The following is a 19,447-nucleotide window of genomic DNA, read 5'->3' as shown; positions in this document are numbered from 1 at the left end:
TAAAATAAATTTGACTCGTGTCTTTTAATTCTTGGTGTTACATGATCTTACGCACTAGTGAGTATTTCTTTATCTATTTTGAGCATTCAGGATCACACCATGTGGTAATTCTACGCTGTAGTGACCATTTCATGTAGTTTTTGTCCCACATGTGTCAACGCATTTCGAGGGCTGTTGAAACCGTATGTTCATTTATGAACATTTGGTGGGACCATTATTACGTAGTTGGTGTTGAGAGATATGTTAGTTTTTTGCTTAACTGTTTGCATTTTCCAATTTCAGTTGTTGTGATGTAATGAGGTGCGGTTAGTAGTTGTTTCTCTTGGCGGGCAGTACATCCTTCTTCTAGCCGAAAAATACCTTGTCCTGCCATATGTTCCACTTGACTGTATTGACTTCCGCAGCTCGACTCCAGAGCTGGATCACAGATTATTTTAAAAAGTCATGTGTATCGAGTTTGTAGTTGTGCCCACATGTTTTCGGGCTTCACTTGTTGGAACTCCCAAACTGGGTCCATATTTTGCTTTAGCGTTGACATTTCGCACAAAATATCCGTTGCGTTTTTCCAGGTCAAATTGCCCTCGCATCGTAATTGCTTGTCATATTGACGTTGCCATGGTTATATATTTCTTTTATTTTTCTATACTTTTCTTTAATTTTTTGGTGACATTCTTCAATTCGTATGATTGGCCAAGTGGTAGGTTTTGTTATCAGGTGTCTGTTTTTCCACTTTGGCCAAAAGTTTGTTTTTTTTTTTATATTAATTTCCAACGTTCTGTCAATGAAATTTTCTTATCCTGTTTACTCTCGGTGTAGTTCATTGGATATATTGCTGCCTTCAGTTAGTTTTTTAAATTGATGCTTAATTGGTTTAAGATCAGCTTTCCAATTTCTTATATAGTGGGAACTTGCCGGCGGAAAAAGGCTTTGTTATTTCAATAATATTGGTAACTTTGCAAGAAATTTTCGTTTTATTAATTTCTCGTCAACATGTTTCTTTGTGTCTTTTGTGTGATTGTTGTCGTTATATTCTTTCAAAAATGTGGTGTTTTGGTTTTTTAGATTTTTGCCTTGAAGCAATCTTTTCTCTATATTTCTGAAGCGTTGATGAAACGCTCGAGTCCTGTGACTTTGAAGAGTTCCACACACCTGTCACCTTCAGTTGTCGTTTTTAATAAAAATCCTATATTTACCGCTGCTTGTGTTCGTTTTGTTTTTGGTATCTTAACTGCTCCAGATAAGATCCACCCCACTTTTGTGCATTGATCTATAACCGTGTCCTCTTGTTTGAAGCCTTTCGTTAGAATTGATGATAAACATCTCCTCCTATCAAAATATTAATACGACTCCGCTTATTGAATGTAGGATCCGCCAGAATTTCCTTTGATCAAACTTCTTTATTGTATTCAAAAGATTGTGGAGGTTGAGGGCTTACGATCTTTGCTCGGACGAAGTTTCACCTTTCTGCTATATCTATTTGGTTGAAACTGATACAGGCCTTTATATCATGACGTGGTGACTCACAATAATTGCATGCTATTTCTAATGTTGTACTCATTGTAACTGGGTTTCCTTAGAGCTCCATGGCCTTGACGCCTGGATCGTTAGTAAATGTCTTTCCAGGAATTGCATGACATCTTCCAGCGTCTGAATTTCCTTTGTCGTATTAGAAGCAATTTCATATTACTGCGAACCTGGCCGTTCAAATGTTCTAATTAGAATGCTAGCTAGAATGGCTCGGCATCCTTGACTGGGACTCCCATTCCTTTTATTGCGTGCAGACTGTTGTTTGTTGTATCTAACATATTCTGAACACCCTTGTCAGATTCACTGTTCATGTTTGGCAGATCTAAAATGCGGTTCCAGTAGCTTGAAAATGGCTTTCTCAAATTTTCGTATTTATTTTTTAGGATACTTAAGGCTGTGTCGTAGTTCTCGGTGCTGATGTGAAAGTGCCTTATCAATTGAGCCGCGTCTCCTCTTACAAGTTTCTTTTCGACCAACTCGACATTCGTGTCAACCATTTGAGTGAACGTATCCGAGAAGCTGGACCATGATGTAATATCTCCAAAAAACGCTAGTATTTCCACTGGTTTCAATTTTATCTTTTGCTCTGAAGGTTTGTTCTGGGTGAGCCATCGTATCTTTCCCCTTTTTGCTTCGTTGAGTTCTTCATATTGATCCCGTACTGATTGAGTTGCTTGGCCATGTTTTCTTATTTCCTTGAAAAGCTCCGACAGTCTATCGAATAGTTTTGATGATAATTATAGTCTTTTTCAACACGATTCATCATTCTTTGTAATGTGCGAACCGCTCGGTTAATTCTTCTTTTCGCAATTCATTTTCTTAAATTTCGTTTATCATTGTCGCATTCAATGATTTTTAATTGTTTTGTTATTTAACTCAGTCATTATTATATTTTTGATAGTTTGTGTTTTTTTATATGCTCCTTTTGAGAAGTATTCGCCTCCCAACAATGTTTCATTTGTCTGTAAGATTTGATGCTGGGCTTTGAACAATTCCCATTGCTCTTGAACTTTTATAGCCCAGTTCAAACCAGGATGTTCGTCTTGGCCTAGTTCCTCCTCCCAGCGTTTTAACGGAGCATATATTGTGGACTGACTTGCCTCCAAAGCGTTCAGTTGCTCCCGAGTGTAAGCCATTAAAAAAAAAAAAACCCAAATAAAGACCCATTTATCATAAATTTAGAAAAAAAATTAGATTGGGGACTCAATTAGTTTTTTTTTTCAATCTTTGAAGTTTCCATACAAAATGAACTTTTTTATTGCTGCTTTGGGCAAATTGGCACTACTTTGGTCCGTTTACCAACACTACTTTTACCTAAATTTTGGTTTTTACCAAAATTTGGCCTGTCCGTTTTGTGCGTGTTTTCCAACACTTAACAGGCTGCACAAGCTGCAATATTCCGCTGCTTAAATTTACGCATCTGAGTGAGAATGAATTGTTTGATTTCTTCCGAAATCACAACGTCATTCGAACTGAAAAGACCTTCCCGAGCTGTGGTGGGCAATGTAAATTGACATGTGAAAAGAGCTCTATTTTTTATTTCTTATGCGGTGCGTACGTGATCCAGCAGGCGGGATCAAAGAAGAAGAAGGTGAAAGCTCGATGAAAGTTCATAATCTCCGAGTCAGTTATTGACTTTAAAAACTTCCAACGAGAAGTTTACATAGATTGGAGCATTACCCATAACCGTCCTACTATCGGCGGACCAGGAAAGATAGTCGAGATAGACAAGGTGAAAGTGGGGAAAAGAAAATATAACTGTGGTCGACTGGTTGAAGGCCAGTGGGTGTTTGGAGGGATCGAGCAAGGAATTGGCGACTTCTTTATCCTTCCAGTAGAAAGTCGAGACACAGCATTAAGGATCATTAAGGATCGCATCGCAGATGGGACTACCATAATGTCCGACTGCTGGAAGGCATACAACTGCTTGGAAACTGAAGGCTTCAAACACCAAACAGTTAACTACTCAAAGAATTTTGTTGACCCTGAATCTAATGTTCACACTCGGAACAACGAGCGTCTTTGGCGAGATATGCGTGCTGGCATCCCGTACTACGGAAGGAGGAAAGAGCACTACACTGGATACTTGGCCAGATTCAAATTTTTCAAGGAATTTGTGGAGCATAAGGACATGATCCATGAGATATTCATGGCGATTGGAAGGCTTTATAAGCCTTACAATACCATGGAATTTAATCATTTCATTAAGTTCACATTTCTTAGAAATTCGATTTTTTCAAGAATTCGCAATGTTCAGTGTGGGTAAACATGTTACAATACGGGCAGGCCAAATTTAGGAACAAACAAAATTGGTTCATAAAAGTAGTGTTGTTAAACGGTCCATAGTGTGACAAGTTGCACAAAGCAACAACAAAAATAGGCAAAATAAAACAAACAAAAAAATAGTTGAAAAATAGTAATTTTCTTGCTAATTTCATGATAAATCGGTCTCTTTTTGGGTTTTTTTTTCGAGTTTGCCCAGCAAAATAGACTATTACCATTTATTATTATAAAACAAAATTAATACTTTTTTCTTTTTTTATTTCAAATATTTTTTATATTTTAAAACTTTTTTTGTTTTGTTTTAAACGCTTAGTTTTAGTTCCCGCGCCGCACAGTAGGACAGAAAGGGCTGGGGACTGTATTTAAATCATTTTTTCGATGAAAGCGATTGAAAAAGTAATAAATGCATTCGATAGAGAAATCTTCAAAGATTAGAAATCCAAAAGATTTTTGAAATTAGGTAAAAATTGTGGGCGTGACAGCCTCTCAAAGCTGACCCTTATTTCAGTGCGCGCACAAATGTGCATTTTTTTTACTAAAAATGCAAACTTTAAAACTGTTTTGTTGTCAAGTTATACGACCGATCTTTATGATTTTGAGATCATCTGAAAAGCATATTCATTTTTTATTAAATGCCGTAAAATCCTCTTTATTCACTTGTTGACTTCTTACCCCAGCGATGTTTAAAAAAAAGCACTAAAATTAGGATATTTTTCAACTTTGATGGAAGATAACAAAAATTTGACACCTTTGGACACCATCCCACTACTTCAGGAGGCTTTGGAAATCAATTCTCTAATTATATTTTTCAGTTTTGTTTGCGCCAATTTGCGCTTTATTTTTAAGTGCAAAAACTTACGCAGCCTCGCATAAAAATTGTGATAGAAGAAGAGCGCAGTGCAATTTCATATGTTTCGCTATGCCAGGCATCATACAAGATTTATCAAAAAAAATAATTTTTTTTTTCAGAAATAAGCGTAATAAAACTTTTTTATATCTAAAACAATGCTGTTTAAAGAATAAAAAAGATTAAAATTTATATTTCGAACAAAAAATAAATATTTTTTTTTCAATTATTTCCCCACCCGCGCCGCCCTTTTTATTCCGCCGTAGGGGTTCACTTTTTACCACGTTTTACCGCTTGCTCGTATTCTCTGTAGTTACGCCGAACCGTACTCAAAGTTGAGCCATAGGTTTTTGTTGCTGGATTCCCACGTCGCACACGGGGCAGGAGGCCGAAAAGCGTGGCAAAAATCATTTTTTTGACGAAAGCGTTCATAAAAAGGAGTGATGGCATTCGATAGAAAAAACTTAAAAGATTACGAATCCAAACGATTTTGAAATCAGGTAAAAATTCTGGGCGTGACAGCCTCTCAAAGTTGACCCATTTTTTAGTGCGCACAAAAATGTAAAAATTTTATAAAAAATGCAAATTTAAAAACTGATTTGATGACAAGTTATATGACCGATCTTTATGTTTTTGTTTTCATATGAAAAGTACATTCATTTCTAATTAAATGCCGTAGAATTTTATTTCTTCACTTGGTGACATGTTTTTTCCCAGCGATGTTTAAAAAAAGCACTAAAATTAGGCTATTTTTTGACTATGATGGAATAGAACTAAAATTGGACTCGATCCCACTACCACAGGAATCTTTGTTAATCAATTCTCTAACGAAATAACCCCGGTCTTTCATGCATCTGGGTGCGCCTAAGCACACTTTTAGTCGAAAAACTGAAGCAACCTCGCAATTTACTAGTGTAAGAAGAAGAAGAGCGCAGTGCAGTTACATACGTTTTCGGTATGAATAAGATGCATAAAAATAAAGATGCGAATATAATGCATTAGCATTATTGTAACTTGTACCTGTTTTAAAATCGTTTAGAGCCGTTATTGCGCAAATTATGTTTGGGAAATTTTGAGCAGGTATGTATTACAGGTAAGACCGTTAGTTGAGGAAATTTATACGAAATTCTATCCGTTCTGATGCAATATGAATGGAGATCACTGCCTATTCTTTTTCAATAGGGTTTTAGTTTTTACCTAGTCTAAAAGGAAATACCTATTTAATGAATCAATGGCAATATTGGGTAAACTAGGTGTTGTTTTTTACCTAAATAAAATGGAATAATGTACCTGTTTAATGAATTGTTTTACCTAACTAAAAAAAAACTATTTAATGAAATGCAGTCAATGCAGACGCGTCGCCTTCTTTGGTTGATCGTTGCCAGGTTTCCAAGCAGCCTTCTTATTTCGCTTAGCTCTGATTCCCACGCCGCTGAAGCCTTCGCATATCTGTCTTCTGCGCCGCTTGTTTGTTGCTTAGTTCTGCTTTCGTCCACTCCCGCAATGCAGTCGCACCTAACTTTCCGGAGAATTGTATTTTTTTATTTTCCCTGGCTTGGTAATTCTTGGTGTTACATGATCTTACGTACTAGTGTGTATTTCTTTATCTATTTTGAGCACTCAGGATCACACCATGTGGTAATTCTACGCTGTAGTGACCTTTTTATGTGGTTTGTGTCCCACATATGTCAACGCATTCCGAGGGCTGTTCAAACCGTATGTTCATTTATGAACAAAAGAAACGACAGCGACGAAAAACTGCAACAATAAATACAGCAGGTAAGTGAAATTCACAAAACTACAAGAAAACAACACTAATCTCTTTCACGTTCCAACAAGGCCTATTTGCCATATGTTGGGTACCCGTTCCGCCTAATCTCAGCCTGCGTTGGACATCACGTTTCCCCTGAATATGAATATGTTTTGTAAATAATATTTGTGAATGTAGTGTAAATATAAATCGCTTAATTCTACCTTAACTTGCTTAAAGAGCTCTCTGGGTTGTTTAAGGGGCGATATGTGTTTTGTTCAACGAGTTTATTATGTTATTATTGTGTTGTTTTTAAACTGTCGTGTGTTTTAATTTATACAGATATTATTTCATTTTTTCTTTACTTTAATTTTGATTTTACTTCAAATGTGATTTTTATTATAGTTAGTTCTATTATTATTTAATTTTAATTTAAGTATAATTTGATTGTTTGTTCGACTTTTATTCTATTTTAATCTATTTGTTTGACTTTTAATTTCTGTTTAATTACGCACGATGCGTTAATAAATATTTGTAATTTACAAAATGAGCAGCGACTTGACTTCTTCTTGGAGGCACAGGACACAAAAAGGAATTTTCTTTTTCAGCTCTTCTGAATTTTGGGCAATATGTGGCGGGCAATTAGAGTGGACTCACTCGTGGTGCTCCTGCTACGAAGATGGTTGTTAAACCTTTCTTCGACGCAGACTGGGAAGTTGGCCCAACGCTGCTGCTGTCAAGCGCCCTCTGCTTTGGCTCTGCCTGAAGTGGCCACTGCTTTTGGTCGGAGTGTCGTAACTGCCAGCAGATGCTGCAACGTGTGCGGCACTGGACACAGCTCACGACACAGTTTGTCTGAAATGAGATGGCCTTCGTCGGCGACAACATGGATCAAGCACATAGAAATTTGGTTCGCACTAGTTCGGGAACACGTCTTTGATGGCACGGGGGTGTAGAATTGGATCTAGCGCAGCACAGCGTGCAGAAAAACTAGACGAATCTGGACACTTTATATAAAATGCCACCGTCGCTGACCGCTGTCAAAGTCGAACTCCTCTGTCCACATATTCTGCAGCAACGTAGTTTGATGAAAAAGTTTTCAATCCCTTTTACTCTAATTCATCCCACCGTTGCTGCAGTTTGAGCCCAACTCCACTCAATTGCTATGAAGGGGTAAAGGCATATATGTATTCTCGCTCTAAGGTCTCTACCTGCCCCTGTCTACCGAAACATTGGGAGTTTGCAACTCCCCCGCACACTATTCGCCGATAACTATGTGAGCGTTTTCCGGCTAAACTAGCGGTTTTTTTTTTAAAAGTCGTAGAGCAAACATTTCTAGATTTTCAAAATGGAATAAATCCACATCATTACATCTAAGGCTTTTTAGCACTTTGTCGCAAACAGACAAACAAACTGACTTTTCATTTCATTTTGAGAAGTCCACTAAAAATTCAAAATGTAATTATCTTTAGAACTAGTTGTCTGATTAAAATTTAAAAATTTTACAAAAAGGCCCCAACGGCCAAATTAACTGCAATTCTTTCAATCTTGCCCCTCCCACTTACACCCCCTTATATCATAAGCCAGGTGAGTTAGTAAAAGTCATAGTATGCCATTTTGTTAGTTTTTATTTAACTTCTCGATCGGAATCGATCTGATCGGACAGTCAAAGCAAATTTTCCATATTAGCTGTGTGTATTGCTAGTTGCATTTTGCACCCTGCTTTCGTCACTAGCGCGAACTGCCTTCAGCAGTGATATACACTTAATTGGTAATATTTTGCGGAAACGAATTCTTACAGATGTGTTATATATCAATCTTCAAAAAAAAAAAACCGCTCTACGAGGTGACGAAAGTCTAGATCCCCCAAATTTCTGATATCCAATTTTGTGACGAGCAATATACAAATTAATGTATAAATTATACACAGAAAAACCTCTACACGAGGTAAAAGTGACGAAAGCAATTTCTAGCCCCAAAATTTCTGATATCCGATTTTGTGACGGACAAAATTCAGTTTAATCTAAAAATGTTAAATAAAAATATAAATTATTTAAAAACAGGCGAAAATTGGCATTGTGCACTGTGAGCAAAAAGGGTGAGCTTCTTTGTATATAAAAATTACTTTTTGCGCAGTGCCGAATGCCAATTTTCGCCTTTTTTTTATTAATTTATATTTTTATTTAAAATCGCCAAAATGTAAGCTAAAAAACTTTATTTCACCTGTAAAATGTTACCTGAGTGCTTAAGAAAAAAAGTTTAAAGGTAAGCATAAAAGCCCTCAATCACACCTTTCCAATAATATGAGTTAACACCCTGCATGTCAAAGTCCCAACACAACAACAACAATATGAATACATAGGCAATCTGGTCAAATATAATATAATATAAGCAGCCAGACAACAACAACAATTTAGCTGATGAGATAACAAAAACAAACATTAGCGGCTAAACCAAAACAACAACTTAAGCAACTACCAAATCACGCGGACACAGGTTGCGCAAGAAGCCACGAGCGCTGACCAAACGATATCAGCAGCTCACCGTGGGACTGGCGGATGCAATTGGACACCCACGATCAGCAACGTTCCGCAGGTGCGAACGGCAGAGGGTACAGAGACGAAGACACGTGCGCTGAGTACGCACCCTTAAGGCCAGTGACCGTGGGACCAGCGGATGCAAGACGACACCCAACCAAACCCAAGTGTTAAGGTACGCAGCCCCAACAACAGCAGCGGTAACAACGACCAATGGCAGCCTAAGACGACAGCAGCGGTATAAACAGCAGCAGCAGCATAAACAGCGACGCCGGCAGAGCGTAGGTTAAGTTGATAATTATAAGACATAATTGTTTTAATTATGTTTGTCCCGAGCAGGGACCGTGTTATAAAAGCAACTTAAAAAGTTCACGCGTCGAAAAATAGTGTGCCTACAAAGTAGCTACTGTTCGCGAAAAGTGCCTGCACGACCAGCCACAAACGTGAACGCGACAATTATTGAACAATCTAGCGATTCGTCAAAAGTGCCTGCAAAACAGGTACAGCGCGAACGAGAAGGATCGTGTCAATATAGTGAACTGCTTTTTTTACGGTTCTGAAAAAAAAAAAAAAAACTTGATTGCTGATACCCTATAGTGTCCGTCCGTAGGGTACCGTGAGTTGTGTGTGTGCTGCAGGATCTTGAGTAACTAGACTCCACCGTGGGATAGACGAAAGGGATAAATCCGAGCCACCGTTGCGGGAATCACCAATGCTGAAACTACTATTGTAAGCGTATCTTTTAAGCAGAATTGAAAAAAAAACCTTTTTAAAAAAGCAACAAACAAGAAAACACACAAGAAATTAAATTTAAGAAACAATTAAAATATAAATAAGGGTCCGAAAAAAAATTTGTTTCAAATAGAAAAAAAAACTATAGCAAACCCACTTCATTGATAAATTACATAATTTTCTTTTGTTTTTGTTGAAAAAATCATCAGCAACATTTCCTCCTCCGAGAATTCACCCCCAGATAATAGCACGAGAGCATGTAGGAAAAATTAGTGAGTTAGATAGACTGCCAGATGTAGTAAGAATTTTAAAAGATTTTTCCGGTAACAAAGCTGAATTCACTTCATGGCGCAAAAGTGTGGACAGAGTATTTGAAGTTTACTCCGGCCACCAAGGTACCCCAAAACATTATGGGATTTTACTGGTAGTACGCAGTAAGATAGTAGAGGAAGCTGATGCCGTACTAGAGGCATATAACACCCCATTAAATTGGAAAGCAATCGCGCAGTGTCTTACAGATCATTTTGCAGACCGCAGAGATCTTAAGACACTAAAATACCAGTTGTATACGCTCAGTCAACGCGGCAAATCGATCGACGAATTTTATCAGACGGTGTACTATCATCTGTCTTTAGTTCTGAATCAGATTAACAATCACGATTCATCGCCGGAGACGTTGATAGCCCTTACAAAGATCTACAGGGACAAAGCCCTGGATACTTTCATAAGAGGCCTTAATGGAGATTTGCCTAGATTGTTAGCTATCAGAGAACCAACTGATCTAAAACATGCCCTTCACTTATGCCGACTAATCGAAAACCAATCTATTAGGAACGCCGTTAGTCCCATCAAGTCTCCTTTGCTACTACCAAGGAACAACCAACAGGCTCAAAGATTCATTAACCAATACCCATTCCGATCCATCACTTCTCAAGCCGTCAATAGGAACAATTTTAACCCAAATTTATATTACACTCCAAAACCCGCTGTCTTTTCGCATCCACCCAATTTCGCTCCAAGACAAACGTATCAACAACCGCAGCAATTTTTTAACGCACCACCAAGACCATCGGCTCCTAAGCCACAACCGCCTCCACAACCAATGGAAGTGGATTCATCTATCCGAGCAAGAAATATTAACTATATGAACAGACCGGACAATAACCAGTTCGCGGGAAAAAGACCCTTATCTTCAAGGGCAGATCAAATTCCAAACAAATTCCAGAGACAATTCCACATTAATACGGGAGAAACATTAGGGCAGGTCACGGACGATCAAGCTGAACGCGAAGCTAGTGCTTATGCTGAGGCATATGCTAACGCTTACACCGACGCCTATGCACACTACATGGACGAACAAAACTACTTTACAGAAATGGAAGAACAAGGCATTCCCGAGATGCCATATGAAATCGAAAACTTCCAGAACATGGCTGAACTCAATTTTTTAGTCTGAATCGTTCCTCGTTGCCTTATTTTCAATGTAGAACGAGGGACGGCAAGGTATTAAACTTCCTCATTGATACCGGATCCAACCAAAACTACAGCCTTCATTAGTAGAAAACCCGAAGGTAAACAAAGAAGATTTCTACGCTAATTCGATTGGCGGAAAAATAGCAATTACCCATCACGTTTTTCTAAATCTTTTCAGTCTCTACGACACACCAATCAGATTTTTCATACTACCCACTCTCAAAACGTTCCATGGCATCTTGGGTAATAATACTATGAAACAACTTAACGTAATAATCGATGTCAGAAATGACATTCTCGTAGTAAATGGAAACAAACGATTCCGAATCAAACAATTGCCTGCACAGGCAATCAACAATATAAAAGTAAGAATCGACACCTTGTCCGATAGTCAAAAGAAAACAATAGTCACCCTAACGAATACCTTTAGAAATCTTTTCGCAGACCCAAAACAAAAATTGACCTACGCTACAAACGTAGTAGGCGAGATCCGAACATCCTCAGACACCCCTGTTTACACCAAACATTATCCATATCCTATCGCACTCAAGCAAGAAGTAGAGAAACAAATCGCAGAAATGTTAGACGACGGAATAATACGACCTTCTAGATTGCCATACAATGCACCAGTATGGGTAGTACCAAAAAAAACCGATGCTTCAGGAAAAAAGAAATATAGATTAGTTATTGACTACAGAAAGCTCAATTTAGTAACTATACCTGATCGATACCCCATGCCCGAAATAGGGGAAATCATAGCCCAACTAGGAAACAATAAATTTTTCACGGTCCTCGACCTAAAAAGCGGTTTCCATCAGATCCCGTTAACAAGACAAGACATAGAAAAAACGGCTTTCGCAGTCAATGGCGGGAAATATGAATTCACAAGACTACCATTCGGTCTTAAGAACTTCCCCTCAATTTTCCAAAGAGCCTTAGATGACATTCTAAGGGAACATGTTGGAAAAATTTGCTATGTCTACATTGATGACATTATCGTTTTTAGCAAAACAGAAAACGAACATGCTCATCACTTGGAACAAGTCTTCACGACGTTACAAAACGCAAATATGAAAGTACAGATGGACAAGTGCGAGTTTTTCAAAAAAGAAGTCAACTTTTTAGGATTCACTATCTCAGATCAAGGCGTAAAAACCAATACACAAAAAGTTCAGGCGATTTCTAAGTTCCCCATTCCCCAATCTCTCAAAGAGCTGAGATCATTTTTAGGCCTCTCAGGTTGCTATCGTAGATTTATAAGAGATTACGCAAAATTGGCGAAACCGCTCACCACTCTATTGAGAGGCGAAGGCGGCCGAATCTCAGCCAGAATATCAGACAAAGTCCCAATAAGCATGAATAAGCAGGCTAAAGAGGCTTTCGACAAAATCAAACAGACACTCAGTTCAACAGACGTTATTCTAAAATACCCCAACTTTAGTAAAGAATTTCACTCAACAACCGACGCACAGTGGGGCAGATCCTCATTTTGCGTTGCAAAAATCATATCTTTTGAACCGGTGAAGATATTTTCAAAATTTAAAAAGCATTTGATAGAAAACTCTTTAAGCTTTAACATGAGTACTTGCACAGGGTGTTTGGCTCACAGGGCGATTCAGGGTTGTTGACCAAAGTTGAAAAATATTTTCGGTGCATTTTTGACATGTAAAATTAAAAAAAAACCAATTTTTTGGTGTTTAGTATCTTTATTTTAATCTTATTTCATTATTAAACAATATTTTTTAACATATTGAATAGTTTTAATAACCTAATAACAAAAAAAAAAAAAAAAATTTTTTTTAATATTCTATGAGCTTAGCTGTGTATATATTTATTTTATGCCTGATTTTTTTCAAAATATTCATCAACATTTGGATTAATATCTAATAAACTTATCATTTCGGGACTATAATTATTTTCTTCTAAATCCTTTCGTGATTTAACATGTCTAAAAGTTGAAACAAGTGGATCTGAAGAGGCCGACAGCATATTAAAAAGGTCTTCATTCTGTCTCTCACGTGAAATCTTGCAAGTATTCGTGTACCTAAATTTTTTATATTCCTTGTTTTTTGCATTCCTGTGCTTCTTCGGACAACTCTCCAAGCGGTAGGCATTGGTACTCAATTAAATCTGCGCCATGATCCAAAATCCTGTGAACGGTAGGAGTAAGCAACTTCTTGGGGTACATTTCAATCAAAAGTTGCTTTGTTTTTGATGCATACTCTTCATATTTTGAGCTATTTATCATTTCCTTAGAATTTATGACATTAAGGAAAACTGACAACCTTTTAATAATGTCATTGTGAACACCTGTTATTTGAGAGGTCACTTCATCATTGGCGAAAAATCTTCTGGACGTATTCCCATCATTGGTATTTCCATAATTGTGCTTTGGGTAGTCCACCTTTAATCCAAGCCTGTTAGTAAACTCGGCTTGAATAATCTTTTTCCGGTCAGCTCTGATTTCCTTTTGTGTTTGTTTATCGTCATATTTTTCTCCTGGCCGTGGAATTGTGTACGCAAGCTTAAAATAAAGTCCATACACTTTATTCTACAATGTAATGGAGAAATTCCATGCTTATAGCATTCCTTATCCTGCGTTGAATCGTCCAGATTATTTTCCTGCATTGAATCGTCCAGATTATTTCCTTCGTTGAATCGCCCTTTTCGAATATTGTGATTGAGTCTTTTACAAATTGCACACCTCAGGGTTGACTTATTATGTGCAATATCATTTAAGACTTTTCCATCAATCATGGTGAAAAAAAACGAAAAATCAACTTTCAAGGTTTTCTTGGTTGTAATATCAGTTGGAATTAGTCGATCTATTTGTGAATCCATGTCGTCTCTAGTTGATTGTGTCAGCTCGCTTGTTTCTTTAGCATATTTGAAGAAAATTGGACGGCAGTAATGAACAGAGGATGGTCGAGGATTTCTCAATGCTCAGAGCTTTTTTCTTAGTCGTAAGGGAACTAGAGATGCCATAAACATTTTTCATCAGAAATGGTTTCGTCTTCTGTATGTATTATTTGCTTATATGCACTTTGACCAGACTATCCATCACATCCCCACTTGCTCAGTAATGTAAGTTGTTCGGGAAGCAGTTCAACCTCTTCCTCAGGCAAACTTTGTATTAGGCGTCTAGCGGTGTGATCCATCAAATCCTGAAGTCCAACCTCAACAGATACATTGGTTATTGTCCAATTGGGCGGAACGGCTTCCTTTTTAGCAAATCCAATTTTTTTATATCCGGGAAGAACATCGACATTATGTCGAAGTAAGGAGCCTCGTAAAGTGTAATAGTTTTCCTTAGTCAATCCCATAAATCCATAATAAAGCAAAAGCTTCGTCAACTGTATAGCTTGTTGCCGCAGAATTGGGTGGCGTTGGAATGCTTTCCTTTATTCTGTTCAGCCGTAATGGACTTGCGATCTTCACTGCTTTTGTAATATCCGCTTTTGTCCTTTCCTGTACTTTCACATATTTTGAGGATAGCGCATCTGCCAAATGTTCCGTGGATATTGCTTCTGTAGCATTGTCTAGCTTGCGTTTCCTTGTGTACGTCGAGCAGTCTTCCAAAGGTTTCCTCGGTCTTCCTCTGCCTTGGCTAGTAGATGGGCCCGTTTCTTCTCCTGCCACCTCAAGCCAGTCCAAAAAGATTCTCTGAAACTTTTCTGTTGATCCTTGGCATTTTTGCCATTTTTTGTCCAAGTCCCGATAAATGTTGGTAATTTTGACTATTAACTCAGCTGACATCTTCTAAGGGTACCTTCAAATCATTCAGTATAGCCATTTGGAATTCAGGTTTGTTTTTTTTTTTGCAATGAATATCTCGAAACATTTTGAATTATTTAAAGCCATGATTACACTTCACTTATAGTACTGACGAAAATTTTCTGAATTATATTTAAAAATACTGTTCAAGAAAAAAGCAGCTCCAGATAGGTAATGGCTCTTATGATGTCAAAAATGAACTGTCTAACAGCATTGACTGCATTTCATTAAATAGTTTTTTTTTTAAATTAGGTAAAACATTTCATTAAACAGGTACATACTTCCTTTTTAATAAGGTAAAAAACAACACCTAGTTTACCCAATATTGCCTTTGAATCATTAAATAGGTATTTCCTTTTTGACTAGGTAAAAACTAAAACCCTATTGAAAAAGAATAGGCAGTGATTTCCATTCATATTGCATCAGAACGGATAAAAGTTCGTATAAATTTCCTCCACTATTGGTTTTACCTGCAATACATACCTGCTCAAAATTTCCCAAACATAATTTGCGCAATAACGGCTCTAAACAATTTTAAGACAGGTACAAGTTACAATAATGCTAATTCATTATATTCGCATCTATATTTTGTGCATCTTATTCATTAACAGACAGGCATACCGAAAACGTATGTAATTGTACTGCGCTCTTCCTCTTCTATCACCATTTTTTTGCGAGGTTGCATCAGTTTTCGTCCTATAACTCTCCCAGACGCAGCTGGACGCATGAAAGACCGGGGTTATTTCGTTAGAGAATTGATTAACGAAGACTCCTGTGGTAGTGGGATCGAGTCCTTCGAGTCCAATTTTTTCTATTCCATCAAAGTCAAAAAATTGCCTAATTTTAGTGCTTTTTTAAACATCGCTGGAATGAAAGGTCAACAAGTGAAGAAACAAAATTCTACGGCATTTAATTAAAATGAATGTACTTTTCAGATGAAACCAAAACATAAAGATCGGTCATATAACTTGTCATCAAATCAGTTTAAAGTTTGCATTTTAGGAAAAAATCCACATTTGTGCGCGCACTGAAATAAGGGTCAACTTTGAGAGGCTGTCACGCCCACAATTTTACCTGATTTCAAAATCTTTTGGATTTGTAATCTCTGGAGATTTCTCTATCGAATGCCTTTATTACTTTTTACAAACGCTTTCGTCAAAAAAATGATTTTTGCCACGCATATCGGCCGCCTGCCCCAGTGTGCGACGCTTCAAACTTTGCAATCGGAGCTGTTCTCGAACACGAGGGCAAACCCATTACCTTCATATCTCGCACTCTGTCAAAAACAGAAGAAAACTACGCGACAAACGAGAAAGAGATGCTTGCAATCGTTTGGGCTTTGCAGAGCCTTCGAACATACCTATACGGTAGAGCCAAGGTCGTAATCTTTACAGACCACCAACCTCTTACATTCGCCTTAAGCAACAAAAACCATAACGCTAAATTAAAACGTTGGAAAACATTTATAGAAGAATTTAACTACGAACTAAAAGACAAACCAGGTACCTCCAACGTAGTGGCAGACGCTTTATCCAGAAACCCAATTATCGAGTTAAACAGTACCGAGGCCACAGTAATGAGTGACGAAAGTTCGTCACACAATTTAATCCCTTCAATGGAAGTACCCATTAATGTTTTCAAAAATCAACTCTTTATACTAACCGGCGAAAAACCCGACTACCGATTTGAAATACCATTTCCAACATACCATAGACACATAGTAACTCGACCAAGCTACACAGAAACCGAATTAATTCAAATTTTTAAAGAAAGGCTCGATCCAAGAATAGTTATCGGTCTGTGCACTCCAGAACACATCATGGGACGAATTCATGAATTTTACCCAGTCCATTTTACATCTTATAAAATAAGGTACACACAAAGACAAGTAGAGGACATTAACGACATTAACAAACAAAGTCAAATAATAGCCCACGAGCACATAGGAATGCTTCAGAAAATAAAGCTCAAATCTTAGAAAAATACTTTTTCCCACAGCTACATAAAAAAGTTAAAGAAATTGCGAAGTCGTGCTTAACATGCAAGGAATCTAAATATGACAGACACCCTCCAAATTCTGAAATTCAGCCAACCCCGATTCCCCAATCCCCAGGTGAAATCATCCATGTCGACATCTATATTACTGAGGGGTACACTTTATTAACAAGCATCGATAAATTTTCAAAATATGCCCAAGTAAAAATTTGAAAGTCAAGAGCCGCAGAAGATATAAAAATTCCACTGAGAGAAACGTTAATAGCATTCGGTATTCCAAAATAATAGTTATTGATAATGAAAGAGCTCTGAACTCAGCATCAATTAAACTCCTTCTACAAGACCAATTAGGCATTCAAGTCTTCACCACACCCCCTTACAGTTCAACTAGTAATGGCCAGATAGAAAGGTTTCACTCCACCCTATCAGAAATTATGGCATGCCTCAGAAAAGACAATAGTGACATGCATTTTTCCGATGTCCTTTTCAAAGCAGTTCAAGAATATAACTCGTCCATTCACACTGTAATCGGAAAAAAACCAAGAGACATATTCTTCGGTATGGCAGCCTGTAACGACCCGGATAAGGCAGAAGAGAATAGGAAAAAACAAGGGGGCTCCGCCCCCTGCTCGCTTCGCTCGCCTACCCCCGGCTCGCTTCGCTCGCGGTGAGGTGCGGCTACAGTCGAGCACGCTCGACAGTAGGATACCCTGAGCCCATGTACTCAGTTATAAAAGTTGATTGTTGCCCATTTTCAATGGGCTCAGGGTATCAAAAATTACACACGCGAAACTATGAACAACTTTCGGTTTTCTGAAGTCACTGTGCTTATCACTGCAGACTACGTTATTAATGCCTCACTGAACTAACACATCACTCGATTACGATTACGACTTGCGAGTTTAATATAATAAACTTATTTAAAATTAATTAGAAATTGATAAATTGGTAAATCGCAAGTCGTAATCGTAATCGCTTGCAATCGATGTAGCGTGTGTCAAGAGTAGCCACAAACTACAACTTTGCCCAGCCTGCAATCTGGCAGCACCCATTTTCCTCTCTCACTCTCTCCCTCTTACGCAACAAATTCAAGCCTGCCAAAGGCTGCTGCAGTGCGCGCGAAATTTGAAATAAAAGGCAATGTCTAATTTGATGAGATTCTTAAAGCGGAAAATGCTAAGTTTTTTTTTACAACGATAATAAGCAGATACTTATTATATATATGTGTAAGGAATTGAAAATATTAATAATTAAAATTATTATTTTGCAGCTTTCAGTGCTCGGCAAAGATGCAAGAGAAGTGCTGCAAAATGATCGCTATTTCTCTCATGCAATTTCATACATAGCTATCAGCTTCTGCTGATTTTTGCCATGCAAAAATACATATTTATATATTAACACAATTATATTTTAATCAAATTGTATATTTGTATATACATAAATTATACATTAACATTTTCATTACATGATATCGATAATATTTTTGCTTATCGCTTAATTCTTATTTGGTACCCAAAAAAAATGGGTACTAATTCGTTCTGTCTTTGTGCGCGCCTTGCATACAAACGTGAACATGCTGTCTCGCTCGCTCGTTTGATTTGCCATGCAAATGTAATTATTGAATTAAATGTAAACTCCGAAATAACTTCTTTATTTATGGGTCAATCGCTTTGAAATTTTCAGGGTCGTTTAATACGCATACTTCTCAACTGATTGTTCAGTTAGGGAGTGCTATGTCAAAAATTGCGCCTGTAAATCGTTTTGTGCAATTTGTGGGCGAAGGGGGCGTGGCACCTAAAATTGGAAACAAACTTGACCTGCGTATGGTATCCAGGAACCTACATAACAAATTTGAAGTCTCTAGGTCATATAGTACTTGAAATCGAAGCCCAAAAGAAAATTGGTACTATTTCTAACTGTGTTTGTGCGCGCCTTGCATACAAACGTGAACATGCTGTCTCGCTCGCACGTTTGATTTGCCATGCAAATGTAATTATTCAACTAAATCTAAATTCCGAAATAACTTTTTTATTTATGGGTCAAAAGCTTTGAAATTTTCAGGGTTGTTTAACACGCATACTTCTCAATGATTGTTCAGTTAGGGAGTGCTATGTCAAAAATTGCGCCTGTAAATCGTTTTTTTTTTTCAATTTGTGGGCGAAGGGGGCGTGGCATCAAAAATTTGAAACAAACTTGACCTGCGTATGGTATTCACAAACCTGCATTCCAAATTTGAAGTCTCTAGCACTTACAGTCTCTGAGATCGACGCGTTCAAACAGACGGACAGACAGACGGACAGGGCTAGATCGACTCGGCTGTTGATCCTGATCAAGAATATATATACTTTATGGGGTCTGCCACCCCTCCTTCTGCCTGTTACATACATTCTGCCAAACACATTATACCCTTTTTTGCCCATTTTCAATGGGCTCAGGGTATAAAAAATAGTGGACAAACTCACAGGAAAACAAAAAGCTGACTTAGAATACCACAACAAAGAAAAGAACGAGGTAAAGAATTACGAGCAA

The 19,447-nt window shown here is 37.7% G+C and overlaps 1 protein-coding gene and 1 long non-coding RNA gene across 2 annotated transcripts in view; one reads left to right on the top strand and one right to left on the bottom strand.

Annotated features, from left to right (window-relative positions):
* The window catches only part of LOC117794256 (stromal interaction molecule homolog), a 119,047-nt gene that overhangs the window by 49,026 nt on the left and 50,574 nt on the right, over window positions 1–19,447 (bottom strand). The gene's annotated exons all lie outside the window — the stretch shown is intronic.
* LOC117794259 lies at window positions 1,275–9,708 on the top strand. Its single transcript, XR_004618403.1, has 3 exons — window positions 1,275–1,285; window positions 5,699–5,700; window positions 9,583–9,708. It is a non-coding gene; the product is annotated as an uncharacterized LOC117794259 (long non-coding RNA).

The sequence above is a fragment of the Drosophila innubila genome, chromosome X (assembly GCF_004354385.1).
Source record: "Drosophila innubila isolate TH190305 chromosome X, UK_Dinn_1.0, whole genome shotgun sequence".
Lineage (NCBI taxonomy): Eukaryota > Metazoa > Arthropoda > Insecta > Diptera > Drosophilidae > Drosophila > Drosophila innubila.
Note: the sequence above shows the minus strand (reverse complement) of the source record. Positions and strands in the feature narration are given on the sequence as shown.